This window comes from Athene noctua, chromosome 17, assembly GCF_965140245.1.
Source record: "Athene noctua chromosome 17, bAthNoc1.hap1.1, whole genome shotgun sequence".
Taxonomy (NCBI): domain Eukaryota; kingdom Metazoa; phylum Chordata; class Aves; order Strigiformes; family Strigidae; genus Athene; species Athene noctua.
The window spans coordinates 2,210,820-2,227,685 of record NC_134053.1 but is presented as its reverse complement, the minus strand read 5'-3'; the positions used below and the strand labels follow the sequence as shown (position 1 = coordinate 2,227,685).

The 16,866-nt window shown below is 55.0% G+C and overlaps 1 protein-coding gene across 2 annotated transcripts in view; it reads left to right on the top strand.

The window, feature by feature from the left end:
* The first annotated feature begins 15,451 nt into the window (after positions 1-15,451).
* RPH3A (rabphilin 3A) overlaps positions 15,452-16,866 on the top strand; it is a 36,125-nt gene continuing 34,710 nt past the window's right edge. For both annotated transcript variants that reach the window (XM_074921346.1, XM_074921345.1), the window contains exon 1: positions 15,452-15,530. The gene's annotated coding sequence lies outside the window, so the exon portion shown is untranslated. The remainder of the gene's footprint in view (positions 15,531-16,866) is intronic.

Genomic DNA, 16,866 nt, shown 5'->3' with positions numbered 1-16,866 from the left:
AGCTCTTGAAGCTGTGCATTAAAACCTAACGAGCCAGAATACCAGTTATGCTGATGTAAATGAGGAGTTGCTCCAGGGAAGTAAACGGCGGCTTTAGGTTGATGCTGGTGTCAAGAGATCAGGACCCAGCTGAGCGATGGAGGCGGAATTAAGCTTGTTTTTGTCTTCTTCTGACCATCAGGGTCATGGTTGTGCAGAGGCAACCCTGACCATTAAACCCTGGAGGCAAAGAGAGTGAGGAGCTGGCAGTTCAGAGACTTTAAAAACTAGATTAGCTGGAGACGCAGGTCTCTGGTCTCCTGGGCTGGGGAAGTTGAGGATGTCACACGCTGAGCACCATCCTGCTTTGGGGCGCAGGCAGAGCTGGTGTCTGCTCGGACTTTCATTGCTCAGTCTTTGCTGGCACCTTCGTGCTCTCCAGCTTGTCTCACTGCTTCGTCTTCGGACACCTCAGGCTGTGCTAGTCCCCCCAGCTAAAAAGAGTGGATCTGGCTGGGTCTTCGTCCTGCAGGCTAATGCACCAAAATCCTGATCTTCCCTGCAAAGTCCCCGTCTCCTCTGGCTCGTCCCCATCAGCTCTGATTAGAAAAAAGGAGCCACCAATTTTCTTTGCAAGAATCCTGCCTCTTGCCAAGTCGCTGGGGGTTATTGATGTTCTATTTGTCCTGGCCATTTAGGATTTGAAGAGCATTTAGCCCTTCTAAATTTCATCTTTACTGTTTGCATTTGAGCTCCATTTTCTCTCTATTAAGTTTAATAGCGCTTGCTGTTTTCTTTCATGTAGCCATTAAACCCCCTAAACTCAAATGTAGGTGTAGGTTGGCCAAGAGCTACGCCCAGCACCGTTGGCTCCAGCGTTTGCAGGCTCTGCCCCAAGCACTGTAGCAGAGCTTGGGTTTGGGGGTTACCAGTCACCGTTTTAATGATTTTTTGACAGTTCTTGAAGGGAAACCTCTTTCTTTTATAAATCGGCTTTGATAGTGCAGAACTAAATCACTGAAGAGATTGAATCTGGGCAGCTGATGAGTTTGTGTTTAACCTCTTGGCTCGGCTCCGCTGGCAGCAGGGAGGGTGGTGCTCTCCCAGCCTCGGCGGTGGCTCTGGCAGCAGACTGGGGCTGCTGACCATCGTGGGATGGTGCAAAGATCATCCCTGGTTCAGCTGTGCTTCTCGGGCCTCCCTCAGTGCTGGATCCTCTCGGATCTGTTCAATGGGTGCAGGGCTTGGAGCAAGAGTCAGTACCTGGGCGTGATCCTGATGCTGAGCCTCTGTGCCTGGGGGAAGGAGTGACATCCCCCAAACCCTCCCTGCTTTCTGCTGCTTTGAATTACGGAGCACAATGTCTGTGTCGTGGGCAAAGCCCTTGGGAACAGCTCTGGCACTTCACAGCAGCTCCTGCCCTGGGTGTCATCGCGCTTTTGGCTTCACTCTAAGTGAACCGGACGAGCATCCATCCGAGGAGATGTCCCAGCATGGCCCTGCCGCCCTCTCCAGGGGACTCCCAGGGATAGGGACTGCATGTGCCAGCACCTTAAAGCCGTTCCCCCCAGGGCCTTGCTGTGCCCTGGCTCACCATGGAGTCTGCTATGACGTGGGCTGCGTCTCGCCCCATCCGCGGTGACATTTCTCCAAAAATCTGAACGCTGCGAGGAAGCCGCCGGGACACACGGTGTGTATCCTACAGAGCTCTGCGGGAACGAGCAGAGAGATCAAATCCCGCAGAGGAAACCTGGGAGGAGGGGTGAAGGTCTAAATAAGCAGTGTTAATCCCGAGGCTGATCCTCGATGTGTGTCCATGTTATAGAGGAACAGACTGTACGCAGGGAGGAGACGGGAGCTTTTATTTCCTCCGTGTAAAGCTTCTTCCTTCACTCTCAAAGCGTGCAAAAATTTTCCCAGGGTGCCCAATTTGGCAAGCACAGGGCTTTGACTTCGCAATGAGACTCTGAGGAGCCCAGAAAAATCCCCTTTTTTGGGTGAAATCCTCTGCTTATTGGCGTTGGGTGGATGGTAACTTTGCGTCGCCACTGTCTGCTCCTCAGCATGCGGATTGGAAACGCTCTTGGGATGGCCAAAATGTGCTGGCAATGGGCTGGGCTCCTCGGGGGGGAGAGCTGAGTCATGGTGGCACTGGAAATCACTGCTGGCGGTCCCCAGGATGCTCCCGGGATGCTCCCAGGGTGGTGGGATGTGGGGTGAGCCAGCAGTGCCTGCCACAGCCACGCTGGGTACAGTCATCAGCTCCAGCTTCACTCCTCCAAGCTAAACCAAGCAGGGATGAGCTGAAAATGGACAAAGTGTGTCCGTCTGGGGTTCAGTGTGCTCTGGCAGGGCTGGCCCATCAGTGTCTGCAGCCCTGGTGTGGTATCACTACAGGAATGGGCCCTCCCGAGTGTCAGCCCTGGGCACCTGCAGAACCTTCCCTGAACCTGCTTTCCCCAAAAACGCCCTCTGACATGACTGCTCTGCTGCCTTGTCCCCATTCTCCAGCGCCATGTGAACTGTCGAGCCACTTGATGAAGCATTAAAGGTTTCAAAAGTAATTAAACTCCTACAAGTTGGTGTGCTTAAATGGCAAGGCAGAGGAAAACCACGTCTGCCAGCGAGATGTTGGAGCAGGTGCTCAGTCTTTATTAGCCACTAGAGAATCTACTCAGAACCCCACAGGGGGGAAGTCTGTGGTGCCACATGGTCTCTGGGAGAGCCCCAAAATTAAGGAGGTCTGGGGGGGGGTCACTGACCCATGGGGAAGTGCTGCTGGAGCTGTTTCATGGGGTCTGCACCGGGCAAACCCAGCTGGGAGGGAGGAGAGAAAAGCAAAATGTGTGTTAAATCCATTTTGGGGGAAACCGAAGCTGCCTGACACTGTAAGGAGGAATGAATCGAGGCGGGAGAAGTGTGATGTGGGTGAGCAAGGGCCGGCATGCATCTCGGCTCTGATAAAATTGTTGTTTCCAAAACATCCCCGACTTTTGTATTTGTTAATTTAGCGGCCGATGCAGCAGCAGATAAATCCAGGGCAGGTTTGTAAATGCTGCATTGCTGGCAGCCAAAACACAAATACAACCTGAACGGCTGCCAAACAGTAAAAAACAGGGGGGAGAAAAAAAAAAAAAAAAAGCTCTGTGTCAGGATTTACAGCCCTGGAAAAGAAAAGGCTACAGGAACCTGCTCGGGTGGGCTGGGAGGAGGGAAAGAGAAGCTGTTTTCAGGCTACACCGGCGGTTCCTGGGAAGGGATTTGGGTGTTTCTGGGGGCTCTGTGACGCTGTTAGCTCAGAGCAAGCTGCGTTTGGGAAAGCGGATGGGTGCAAAAATGTGTAAAAGTCTGTTTGCGGTTGCAGGTTTGGTGATTCCCGCCCTGGACGGAGCATCGCCGGCGCTCGCCCGGCCGTGGGCATCCTGCTCGGCCACCGCCACCGCTTCTGCCCAGCTTGAAACGCACCCAGAGCCCAATTTTTCTTGCAGTCAGGGGCCGGTTGTGCTGCTCCTTGCTCAAGGTGCTCGGCCTTTCCTATGATAGGACGTCAGTTTTCAGCCGTTGGGCGCTTTTTTCGCCAAAAAATATTGAGGCTGAGGTCGTAGAGCTCTGTCTTCATAAAGGGGAAGAGGAAGGCGAGCTCTCGCCTCGCAGGTTGTTGCGAGCAGGCGGGAGTTGACAGCGCCGGCTCCTGCCTTTTCTTCCTCTTCCACGGGAATGGGAAAACAATTTTGTGTTTAATTAGTGCTGTGCAGCGTGAGCTATCCCTGTCGGTCTGTGCAGACCTCCCTGCTCAGAGCCGGGTCAACGCAGAAACACGGGACTGCTGCTGCTGCAGCCGTTCTCTGCCCGTGGTTGTGTACTTTTTCCTTCTTTCTTTTTCTTTCTTTTATTTTTTCCTTCTTTCCCCCCCTTCTTTCTTCTCTGTTTTCCTTCTTTTCTGTTTTCCCTTCTTTTTTTCTGTTTTCCCTTCTTTTTTTCTGTTTTCCCTCATTTTTTCTGTTTTCCCTCCCTTTTTCTGTTTTCCTTCCGTTTTCCCTTCTTTTTTTTGTTTCCCTTCTTTTTTTTGTTTTCCTTCTTTTTTTGTTTTCCTTCTTTTTTTTTGTTTTCCTTCTTTTTTTATTTTCCTTCCTTTTTCTGTTTTCCTTCTGTTTTCCCTTCTTTTTTTCTGTTTTCCCTTCTTTTTTGTTTTCCTTTATTCCTTCTTTTTTTGTTTTCCTTCCTTTTCCCCTTCTTTTTTCTTCTTCTTTCCTTCTTTTCTGTTTTCTTTCCTTTTTTCCCCTTCTTTTTCCCCTCCTTCTTTCTCTTCCTTCCTACTTTATTCTTTCTTTTCCTCCTTCTTTCTTTTATCCTTTTTTCTTTTTCTTTCCTTCCATTTTTTTTCCCAGCAGGTAGGTTTTACACTCCTTGAGCAGCTGCCTGGTTGGAGCGGGGCCCTGCTCGGTGCCTCCCATCCATCCCCAGCAGCTCGGGTGACTCCGTGGGTTTCTCAAGTCAACGTCCAAGGAAGGTCTGGGGAGAACCTTCCCCCAGCTGGCAGCAGGATGGCATTTCTCCATCTGCCCCACGGGGAAAGCTCCCCTGGCCCATTTCATACAAGGGTCTAGAAGTCAGAGAAACCAAAGGACATGAAGAAATCCAGACAAAAGCAGAGGATTGCGCAGGATCAGAGTTGACTTCCAGTTCTGGGCGTGCAGTGTCTTCTGCTGGCTTGGATTCGCGCCTCGACTGTTGGGATGGATAAGGAGATGTTTTATCCCACGGCACAAGGCTCGACGCTGGCTGGTCGGTGTCCTGCATGGCTAATTTATTTCACTGCAAAGGCGCATAATGATGCAGTTAAAAGTTATTGATCCGGTGGCGCTGGCAGCAGCCGCCGAGCGCAGCCACGCTCGGTCCTGCCTGTCCCCAGTGCCACCCTGGGGTGCTGGGACACGGTGATGGGAAGTGGCACAGGGTGCTGCGAGGGTGCACAGCCCTGCTGAGCCTGCGGGAGAGGACGAGGAACAGTGATGCTGCCAAAGCAAAGATCAAATTCACCCAAACACCCAGATCTGATCCGCTGAATTGCAAATTGCGGTCAAGTTTTGCATGGAAATTCAGGTCAGCTTTGCAGGTGCATTTGTGGGCACAGTCCTGTGGCGGGGGGTGTCCAGGGAGATAAGCTCATCCTGGGTTATTTTAAGGTTTCTTTTCCTGCTGTTTTAAGAGGAGGTGGCTCTAGGACAGGCTGGTTCTGTTTGTGAGAGGCCCGAGGGATGCTGTCTGGATGCTGTGATGTGGTTACGGGTCGCCCTCCCTACCTGGACCTGGCCCTCGGGGGCAGCCAGGCACGGGCACAGGACCTGGCACCCGGGATGCTTTAGCCAAAGGCCTGAGGCTCTGGGAGACGTGTGTGAGTGTGTGTGCGTGTGTCCAACTGGGTCAGCTCCTGCCTGCGGCCGGGGATGTGCTGGAGCTGGAGGGGGACGTGGAGAGAGATTTAGGCCACCCATCAGGATGCACCATCGGCCACGTGTCGAAGCTGTGGCTGAGGTGTCCCTGAGATGTCATTGGGACACCAGGGCTGCAGCACGGCCGCAGATTTACAGCCACTGCTTCTGGCTGAAGACAGATTAAGGAGGACATGTAACTCCTTTTGCTTCCAAAGCTGGGAAGAGGCCGCTCAGCTCTTCCTCTAGTGATCGCAGGCAAGAGGTGGCCCATCCAGCCATAACCAGGAATCCTGCTCTTCCTTCTGCAAACACTTTCAGACCAGCCGTGGGGACAAGCAGAGGAGGGAAGGGGGCTGCAGAGCAGTGGAACGTGGCCAGCAGCAGCCCTGCAGACCACGTAGCTGGGTAGCTCAGGAAATAATGAATAGCAAGGTCCGTACAATGGATGCAGGTGCATCTGAGCAGTCTTGGAAATCAGGTCACTATAATCTGTTCCTGGAAGAAAAAACAGTTTTCACAAATGTTTTTGAGAGCAGTAGCTGTGAGGGCGTTCGGGCAGTCAGATGTAGACGCTCGGGTGCTGGCTGGGAGCTGCTGATGTAGGTGGGCTGTGTTTTGGCTGGGCTTTGCAGGAGAATGGGACGGGTGATGGAGCACGTTGCAGTGTGCACGTTTGCCTTTGCTAATTTAGTGAGAGGCTGGTCCTGACGGTCACTTCTCCCGTGGTGGTGTGGGGAGGCACCTCGGAAATCCCTCCTGACCATGGTGATGGTGCCAGGGGTGGTCCAGGCGTGGGGGCTGGGGCCAGCCAGCCCCACAGCTCCATCCAGATCTCCCCTCCAGTTCCTGAGCTCTGGGCCATGGCGGAATTCCTGGCCAGTGGAGACGCCTTCTCCATCCCACTCCGTGTAAGCCAGGATGGTGTCTTGCTGTGCTCAACGCTGACTTTCTGTAAGGAGAAAATAATCGGGATGGAGGCAGTTTTTCTTGCAGTGAGGGCAGTCCGTGCCGTCTTTTCATTGGTGCCAACCTTTGGTGCTGTTGGCTGAGGGTCCCCCTGGAAGCACCGTGTGCCAAACCCCGGGCAGCTCCTCCTCACGGCTGAACTTCTTCCTTCCTGCCCTTTATCTCCCACTTCCCAAGCAGGGATGCAGAGATGGGTCAGCATCTTGTGAATCTTCGCTGACTTCCATAGATGTGCAGAGATTTATAGCTGCAGGGCCCCCGGGTGTCACTCCTAATCCATCAGGCAGCGCGGTGCTGGCACTACCGGCACCTTCTCCCAGCGCTGCCGGCTGCTCCAAGGACCTTGTGCTGCCCCCGGACAAATCTCTGTAGCTGGGCATGGGCTGTAGCTATTTCTAAGTCACTTGCTCTTCCTCAGTTATCTCTTGGTCCAAACAGAATGTTATTACTGTATCTTATAATTTCCCAATGCAATAGTTGGGAGGGAGCATCCATCTTTGGCTGCGTCTGCTGGAGCAAAGATCAAATTCACCAGAACACCCAGATCTGATCCTCTGGGAAAGAACTGCAAATTGTGGTCAGGTTTTTGCATGGAAATTCCAAGTCAGAGTTTGCAGGTGCATTTGTGCTCCTGTTGCAGTGTGTGGTGGGAAGGTGCTGCCCGTGACCCTGTGGCTGGTGGACAGCCCCATGCTGGCAGCCTCCTGCTGGAGCATCCTCTGGGGAGTGGGATCAAATGAGGTCTGTCAGACCAAGCGCTGAGCTCAGGCTGTCTGTGTCCTGCCTTAACCCTCTTCCCTGCAACCGTCCCTGCTGCCGTGGAGCCGGGAAATCTGCGTTTGCAGTGTTACAGCAGGAGCAGCCACTCGCCTGAGGAGATACTGCCCAGAGCCAGGGCAAAGCCTGGAAATCCCCACATGGGAGGTGGTTCTTGGGCAGCAATGCGAAAATTAATCACTCGCTGCTGTGTCCAGGAGGGACGTTGGCCGTGTGTGTCTGTCCATCCAGCAAACACCCAGCAATATATTTTAGTACGTGGCTTCCACGCTGTGCCCCTTCCTTGGGTCACAAGTCCAGTAACAGCATTTTATCTTCAGTACGAAACCTCAGAGCTATAGATCTCAACTAACCGACTGCAGTTTGCCCAGCGATGGGTAACTCGTATTTATTGCTCTGATCTGGGTGACTTTCTCTGACCTTCTGCACATTTCTCCTGGAAGAGGAATCGTACAAGTCCCCTCCTGTGAGGATGCTCAGGTTGAAGCCGGGGTTTGTTCACGACAGACCTCTTTACCCAGATTAACAGGACTGAGTGTGAATACACGTTAACAACTAGGGAGTGTTTTTCAGCCTGCTGTTTTCTCCGAGTGTTTGTGTATTCCACAATATCAAAGCCCTCGGAGGTTGTTTTTCCTTTAAGCAGCAGCAATAAGACTCCACAGCACTAAAGATCAAAGCAACTAGCTCTGGCATATCTCAAAAACTCTCCTCTCCCTTCCCTGCGGATGAGATGCAGGTGGTGGTGAGAATATTCATGCAGCGATACTCCAGGTTTAACCCTTCCCAGGTGCTGGGAGATTTGCAGAGGCTCCAGCTTGCTCCGTGGCTGGCTGCAAGGAGCTGCTTGTCCTCGCTGGGCGAGTGGAGCATCTTGGCAGGCTGCTCTTAGCCCAGTCTGCTGCCTGCCTTGGGCAGGGGATGAGGGATGTCTGCTGGGTTTCTTCCCGAAGCAGGGCAGGCTGGTGGCGAGGGCAGCTGTAAATACCCCATCCGCGTGTCCTGGGAGCTCCAACCAGCCAGTTTTCAGCTCCTGAGTTAAAGCCTTGCGCTACCGCCCAAGCAACCTTTCCACTTGCAGCCCCGTCTCCCAGTCGCGTGAGAAACTCAGCTGCTGCTGCTTTAATTTTTCAAAGCAAATCGTTACCCTCAAGGCAGCGGCCTGAGCAGCGATCGATATCCTGCAGGTTTGGCTGGGAAATAAAACAAGCTGGAAACCAGCCCTTCGTAGAAGACGGTGGCTGGTGGCTTCAGGCTGAGCCTGAGCCTGTCCCGTGGGTGCGAGGGAACGCTGAGCTGGTGCTCCCCAGGGACCCAAATCGCAGCCCTTGGACCCTCCACCCCCCCATGGGGCTGCCCACCTGGGTTGGGATTTGCCCCTGGGTTCAGCCCCAGCAAACGGCTCGGTGCTGGGCAGAGTTGAGAGCCAACCCCCTCTGCAGCGGCGGCTCACTCGCGCTGTCGCTTGGGTAGGACTTGGCGGCAGGATTGATTTTTGAGGCTTGTTCACAAGCTGAGCTCGCTGGAAAATGTCCCTTCCCGCTTAGTCCCCGTGTGAACGTAACGTGTGCTGATTTAACCTCACGGTCGCTGTGTGAAGAATAGAGATTTTGGGGTGCTCAGACTTGCTGAGGCTTTTGCTGTGGATTCATACGGAAAAAGGAGCACATGTGGCACAGAGATGGGTCCCCACAAAACCTGCTGTCACACAGACACCTCCCAGCGCTGGGAAGGGACCTCAGCCCCTGGGCACGGCGGGTCTGGCAGGGCAGGGGACGATGCTCAGTCCTGGAGCACTCTAGGAATGATTCCCTGAGGCTCCTTGGAGTTTTTAAATACTGTTTTCCTTTTTTCTAAGAGGGAACCTTCTGCCAGGGTTGACATCTTGAAACAAGGGGCAGAGCAGCACACCCAGGGTGCAGGAAAAGGAGCGCTCTAAAAATCAAAGAGAAGAGAAATAATAACAAATGAACCCAAAAGGGCAAGACCCAACACACCCCTCCAGGGAGCCCTTGGATGCGATAACGACCCGCGGTCACGGTCACCGCTACTTGAAAAGACCAAGAAATTATTTATGCCGTCGGTCTGGCTCAGGGACAGCCGTGGTGTCTCTGGTGTCTTGGTGAGGTGTGCGGTGGTGACCTGGTGCTGTCACCTCCCGAGCAGCCTTTCTGCCTCTGTCCTGCGGGTTCTGTGCACGAGTCCCTGGCTGGGGAGAGGTGGGGGAGCCGCCAGCCAAAATCTGCCGCGTGTGTTGGCAGAACGGGAAGATATTCTTGGAGTCAGGCTGGGGAGCGAGCGAGCAGACACCTGCGTGTTGCCATTTGCTGCCGGGCTGGGCTTTTCTTTCCTGGTGTAAAATTTCCATTTGGAAGCTGCTGGAGAATGAGATAAGAGCAGGGTGATGCTTTTCTGCTTCAAAGCGGAGCAGCCCACCTCTCCGCGGGAGAGCGTTTCCAGGTTTCTGTGCCCGGCTGGGAATGTGGCCGCCTGCCTGGACATCGCTATTTGCTGTGAGTTAATTATTGCAGATCGAACAAAAATCGCTGCTGGAGGCTGCACCTCCCAGGCTGAGCTGGGGGTTGGTATCTGTTATCTCCTTATATAAAAACTGGCACGGGGCGGTTCTCCTCGGTCACCCACTGGGGCATGGAGGGAAGACCCAGTGCCACGGGGATGGGCTGGGCACCGGGTCCCTTTTTGGGGTCCCCAACTGGCCTTGGTGGTGGCCCCACGTATGAGCACATCTTGCTACACCCACCCCAAACGCCCTTGGAGTTGGTTATTTTAGGGGTGCAGCATTGCCTCCCCCAGCCTGCCCCACGCGTGGCTGTGGGTGCCCGGAGGGGCGAGGACGGAGCGTGCAGGGACCCCGGGGGTGCAGCCGCCCTCTCGCACCCCTTCCCCTTCGGCTGGCGGCTGCGCCAGCCCAGGCAGCTCAGCCTACGGCCGTGGGAAATGGGAAGTGGAGAGGCTCTATTTTAATACACCGCTGTGGGTTGGTGACCTAGAAAAGCAGCTCGGAGAGCAAGAGTGTGAAGTCCAACCTCCCCCGCTACGAGCGTGGCTGCCGTGCCGCCAAGCACGGGGTGACCTATATAAAGGGATGGAAGCGGTGTTGGGGGGTGTCGGGCCCCCAGCCCTGGGGCTGCAGCTCGGGACCCTTCCGTGGGCACCCTGAGCACCGTTGCTCTGGGCTTCAGAGGGGATGGGAGATGGAGAAAGGAATAAACCACCCGTTTGGCGAGGATGCGGCGTAGCCGGGCACGCAGGGATGCAGCGGGTGGGCTGCGGGCAGGTCCCACGGGTCCCTCCCGGCTCTGGAGGGTGTTACCAGCAATAACTGTTATCAAATATATATTGGCAGTGATGTAGCACAGCCTGTGCTCCATGTTCAGGGGTAGAAAGGGAGATAAAGCATCTTCCTCCCTTCTTTTTAATGTGCCCTATCAGAAATAATTCAAATAATTTAAAGCTTGCAGGCAGGTGCTCTTTGCAGTCTCTAAAATGAAATGAAGCCCAGTTACTCCCAGCCGAAACCAGTAAGTTTCTGAAACACTGTATTCGGCAGAGTGGAAGACACGCCAATTAATTAAATCAGTAAATAACTTACACTAATCCCATTAACAAAAGAGAAGCTGGAGATTAAATCTTTTATGGCACTTTACTGAAAAATTAATGCAGGCAGTCTTTTAGGAAATATATTCTTCCCCTCACCTCGCCAAGGATAATAGTGCAGTTATATAGGACAGAGCGTTATCAGAAATGAAAAATGAATGTAAAACTAGCACATATCTTATTAAAGGAGTGTAATGAGCTGCCTACATGATTGAGCTGGGCCTGCTGAGCTTGGGGCTGCGCATCGCTGCTGGGACCAGGGGCTGAGCCCCCCCAGGGCTGAGCTGGGGGTCCAGATCCTGCCCGTGCCACTGCGGGGGCTGTGGGAAGGGGAGACGAGGGTGCTGGAGTGGGATTTGTGGGTTTTCTCGGGACTGGGGTGAGGTGGTAACTGGGCTGGGGAGGGTTTTTTTTTCCTGGGGTTGCTGGCACCTGGGACGGGTGGGAGCAGGCTGTGATGCTGCTGATGCTCTCCTGTGTCTCTGGCAGGGATGGGGCCAGCGAGGGCTGACGCGCCGTGGAGAGGCACAGGGAATGGTTAAAAATGTCCCTCACGAGGTGCTTTTCCTCTGTTTCTCCAGCCACTCCTGCAGAAGAGCAAATCCCATCACCAGCTCTTGGGGCAGCTGGGTTCCTTGTGACACCCCGGCACCCAAATCAAGTGCCAAGGCGGGGAACTTCCTTTCTTTTCCTTCTTCCTTCTTAATTTTTTTTTTTTTTTAATTCTGGCAATTTAATCGGGGGCATTAATGGAGGATGTCTCCGCTGGCTTGTGTCTTGCTTGTTATTTTGTGAGCCAGCAGGAGGGTGGGCTGGAGGGGGACAAGCTGTTAATTAAATAGTGGGGATCCGGCTGCATCTCGTGCAGGTCCCAGGGGAGAGTCTGAGGGATGTTTTTTTCCTGCTGTGACCTAAATCTTGGCTTTGTGTTTTCTCTTCTTGAAAAAGCAGTTGCAAACGTCCCAGTTCCCAAAGATGCTGGGCATAACCCCCTCCAGTTTCAGCTGCCAGGGTCTGTCCTGCTGCTCGGAGAGCTCAGGCCGGTGCCCATCACCCCCATCTCCATCCTCCTCTCCCTCTTCTCTCCTCCACCTCTTTCTCCAAACCATCATTTAACGGAGAGGAGCTGTGCTGGCTGCGCCGGGCAGCTGGTTATGGATTCCAGGTGTCAGACGGTGGGTCCTTTCCCATCTCTCTTGCATGTCAAATAATTAAGTCAGCACTAAAGCGCTGGGGTCGAGTGCGGTGGAGAGCACGTGCCAAGGCGCCCGGCGGTGAGTTACGATGCAACCGCTGCGTGTTTCTTGCTGTCGTGTCCCAGGGAGATCCTGGGGGCATCTGTCGGGATCTGTGGCCAGGCAGGCTTGGGAGGGGCGAGCAGCTCAGCTTTCAGTGATTTACAGAAGCGAAAAATGCTCTCTTGGGCGCCCGAGCCACCATCAATCATTTTAATTTAACTCATGCAACTGCTTGGAGCTGCGGCTGCGAGGGGAGGGCTTGACGTGCTCCTGGTTTATTTTCCCCTTGACTGGAGGCAGCGACGGCAGCTGTTATTCAGAGCTTTTGTGTGCTCGAGCTCTGAGAGTTTATAGATTTCCACTGAAATGCTTTTAATCCTAATTAAAAACGGTGAAGAAAAAAATGTTTCATAAAGCTCATATTCCTTTTTCCACTGGACTGCCTGACTCTGCAGACATCAGAGGGATAACCCCAGCCTGGCACTGGCTCACCGCTCCCGATCTCCTGTCCAGCACTTCAATTAGATGCGACTAATTGGGCTGTAAAATAAGGGGAGAGGTTTCCTCCCCGAGCATCTGAGCAGCAGTGCAAGGGCGGCAATAGCTGAGTCAGCAGTAAGGCACGTGCCGCGCTTTTGATGCTTTAATTTGCAGGTGCAGGCGCGTTTGCAGCGCCCTGCCATCAGGCTGTGCGTGTGCGGCCATGCTTCCCATGGGAAAGAGCTCCATTCCTGGCTCCATCCCAGCTTTAGCCTTGGCTCCATCCCTGGCTTCATCCCCAGCTCCATCTCAGCTCCATTCCTGGTTCCACCCTTGGCTCCATCCCAGCTCCATCCTTGGCTTCAATCCAGCTCCATCCCTGGCTTCATCCCCAGCTCCATCCTCAGCTCCATCCCAGCTCCATTCCTGGCTTCATCCTCAGCTCCATCACCGGCTCCATCCTCAGCCTCATCCCTGGCTTCATCCCCAGCTCCATCCCAGCTCCATCCCTGACTCCATCTCCAGCTCCATTCCCATCACCAGCTGCAGCCAAGGACAGGAGAAGGCTGGAGGTGAGGCAGAGCCCAGCCCTGCCACCTCCAGTTCTGGTTCTGGTGCTGATTTGATGCCTGGAGCTGTCTGTAGCCATGAACTTGGTTTTATTCCTCAGTTATTCCCACTGAATCAGTGGAGTCACCGACAGTAATGACCCAAGGCCGTAGGTACCACAGGACAGAGGCTCGCTCGATGCAGCCGTGTCCCGGGTGCATCCAGCCTGAGCTTCTCCAACCTCGGGCAAGGAAACGCTGCGCTGCCCTCATAACCTCCAGGGTTTTTGCCTCTGCACTTGAACTTGAGTGTGCAGGCAGGAGCTGCCAGTGCACGGTGCTGGGGCCAAGCACTGCAGACGGGCTCCATCCGAGCCTCCGGGCAGGATGGCTCTGGGGTTGCACTGAGCGTTTTTCTGCATGCTGAGTCGGATCACAAGGGGAAATATAACAAATCTTTGAGAATTAGAGGGCTGGCGAACATAAAAATAAACCTGAGAGGAAATAAATAAATAAAACTCCCATGCTTTGATCTGCTGCAGGAGATGCCAGACTGCCAAGATGTATTTATAATTCGACAAAAATCAAACCAGCTCTTTTATTTTTAGAAGATGGGCTAAAAAAGGGGAGTGAAAGTGCCAGGTATTCAGAACAGAGAATTGCAGGTGTTGCTTTTTTTTTTTTTTTATTTTCCTTTTTGGAAAGCGAGTTTTAGATCTGATTTTCAAATTTCTGCACACGCTGTTTCTTTTTGTGAATCTCCAAGGAAGGTGTCAAGACAGATCAGCTTGAAAGTACTGTGCTTGTCTCCCCAACTGCTTTGCATAAGCGAGGCATTCTCTCACTAAATAAAAATACATAGTTGAGCCTGGAAGAGAAGGTGTCCATCAAACATCTAGATGAACGCCAATCAACATTCAGCCTCGAGTGGTGGAATACTTCCCTTGCTGAAGGCAGAAACATGCTCCATCCTTCAAGGATTTCTGTCTCTTTGGGGATTTCTTTTTAAATCAAAAAAAAAAAAAAAAAAAAAGAAAGTAGGATTTTCATGAAAGGTTTGCCTGCAGCTGGTTAAAAATATTGTATATAAAAGTGGTGAAATCCAGCTACAGGAATGAGACACTTGCCTTCCCTCCTTGACTCAGGCATCGCATCCTTGGCCGTGGCTGAGCGTTGCTCAAAACCTGTTGGTCTCCTCCTGCTCGCCGAGGAATGCCAGAGCCATGTTTCACCCCTTCGGCTTCGTCTCGCAGCATCCTTTTATCAAACTTTTTAATTAACTTCCCCTCCTCAGCCGCTTGTGCCGGGGCATCAGGCCAGCCCTGATTTCCATCCCCTCCTGCCAGCAGATGATCCATCCACCTCGCTCCACCCGGCGGGAGATGATGCAGGAGCAACTGGCAGATCTTTTGGGAAGTCATGAAAGCCCGAGGGTGTAACGGGTCCCCCCCGGGAATATCGAGAGCAGGTAAAATGGAGCTGCTGGAGCTGATGAACTTGGCAGGAAAGCATGTTGGTGAGCTGGGCTCCATCCCAGCCCGGCTCTAGCTCGCTCCAGGCCGTGGGCTGAGCCCCCCCCAGTGCTGCAGCGGGAGGGAGGTTGGGGATCTCTGCCCGGGGGGAGCGAGGTGGTGCCTGGGGGTGGGTTCAGGCTGCTGCCCCTCTCAGTTTCTGAGGCCGTGGGTGCCTCAGCTCAGGGACGGGGTTCCCGCTGTGCCCCAAATCACCCGCTTTCCCAGTTCCCTGCCGTGACTGGTGCTGCGGGTGGGATGGGAGCTCTCCCGGAGCAGTGCTAAAGGCCCCGCAGAGCTTGGCCAGAGGCAGCGTGCTCCCCACCCCCGAGTGGGGCTCAGGCTGGGGTTTAGGGTCAATCTAGGCAAGACCTACCAGGTTGTGGGATCCCCTGTGCCGCTTAAACCCGAGCGTACGGCGCCAAAACCCGGTGAGGGGCAGCCCGGGGGGGGGGCAGGCAGCTCCCCCAGATTTTGGCTGATGTTGGGGGAAGCCTCTGCCCCACTTCGGGCCCCCACGTGTGGGTGGGGAGGTGCAGGGGCAGGCAGCTGGGGGGGCGTCGGACAGGGCTGGGGGAGATGCCCAAAGCCCATTTTTTCCCGGGGGGGTGTGTGTGTGTGCGCCAAAACCTGCTGTGTCCCCCAAGGATGGGGAGGGAGGGGGTGGGAGAGGATGGGGCAGGGCAGAGGGCGAGTGCAGCTGCCTCCGACCCCCCCCCGCAGCTCGCTGCGGGAGCCGGAGGCGGTGGGGGGGTCCCGGGGGTCCCGCCCCGCTTTGCAAAGGGGCTGCGCCCCGGGGCGGTCCCCGGCCGTGTCCCCTCCCCGCGCCTCCCCCACGCCGCTCCGCAGTGCTGCCGGTGGAGCCGTGCTGCGCCCAGCCTAGCTGAGCCCGGCCCAGCAGAGCCCAGCCCAGCCGGGGGGGGGGGGGGCAGAGGCTGGCGGCGCCGCGGCCCCCGGCCCGGCGGGACCCCGGCCCAGGTAAGGGGGGATCGGGGGTCCCCCACGGCGCTGGGGCGAGCGGGGAGAGCCGCGGGGGGGGGGGATCTCGCCGCTTTTCTCCCCCCGGGCTGGGCGGGGGGGGGGGGGAATCGGGGTGTCCCCGCTCCGGAGGGGCAGGGAGGGGGGATGCTCGGCTGAAGGCAAATCCGCAAATCCCCATGGCCCAGCTCGCCCGGGCGGGGGAAGTTGCAGCGTCCCGGAGCTGCGCGGGTGGGGGGTGACCTGCCCACGGCCGCGTCTCCCGTGGGAGCCCGGTGGCAGCGGCCGGAGCCGGTGCCCGGGAGGTGCGTGGGGTTGGCATCGCCCCTCGGGAGCCTTCTCGCAGGGGGAGGGTTGCTCTGGTCCTTGCTTCTGGACTTTGCGGTGTGCTGAGCAACTTCGGAGAGTGCTGGGTGCTTGGGGTGGGGGGGTGGGGGGGTGTATAAGCCTCTAAAATTGTCTCTTGACCCTTTTCCCGGAGTGGGAACAGGGGGAGCTGCGGTGGGAGCCGGAGCTGAGCCCCATCCCTGGGTGCCTGGCAGCGGGGGGGTGCAGGGACCGTCCTGGGCACCCTGCGAGGCTGCTCTGGGTTTTCTGCTCCCGGTTTGGCCTGTGAAAGGGCATCGCTGCCCGGCTCAGGGCTGGCTCAAGGGATGGAGCAGGTGCCTTCTCTGCACCTTTCCCAGCGCAGAAGTGTTGCAAACGGTGTTAAAAGCTGTTTGGAGTTGTAGCCTGGAACCAGCCACCTCAGAAAACAGGCTGAGGCTGCTAACGCTGCTCCCAGGGACGGCTGGATTCAGAGAGGGGACCTGATTATTTTTGCTGGTGTCTTTCTATTAATTCTGGTTTCAGGTATAAACCAGAGCAGTAGTTTGAACAATTAACACTTCATTACACTCCGAACAAGGTGGCTGCCGGGAACGCGGCTTGGCTTTAGGCTCGGTCCGTGCTACACTGCTCCTGGGATCTAAAAAGTGTGTGTGTGGATCAGCCTGATCCCCCCTCGCTTCCCGGGAGGCTGCAATAAAAAAAGATAACACAGGGCTTCAAAACGCGGACAGTTGGCTCCAGGGATGCAAAGATGATAACAGATGAACCATTTGCTTTAATTACTGGTATCAAAAGCCCAGGCTGCAGCTTAGCCTGAAAATAAATATTGTTAATGTTGTGGTACTGGGCTTTATTTGATAATGCATCGTTCATCTGGTAGGGATTTAGCGAGCTGCTCCCTTTTGCTGGAGGGGCTGACTCAGGAGATCTGCGTTCAGCCCTTCCGTGGGGATCAACCTCGGGGACGTGGAGCTGTGGGTCTGAGCCCCACGGCCTGAATTTGGGG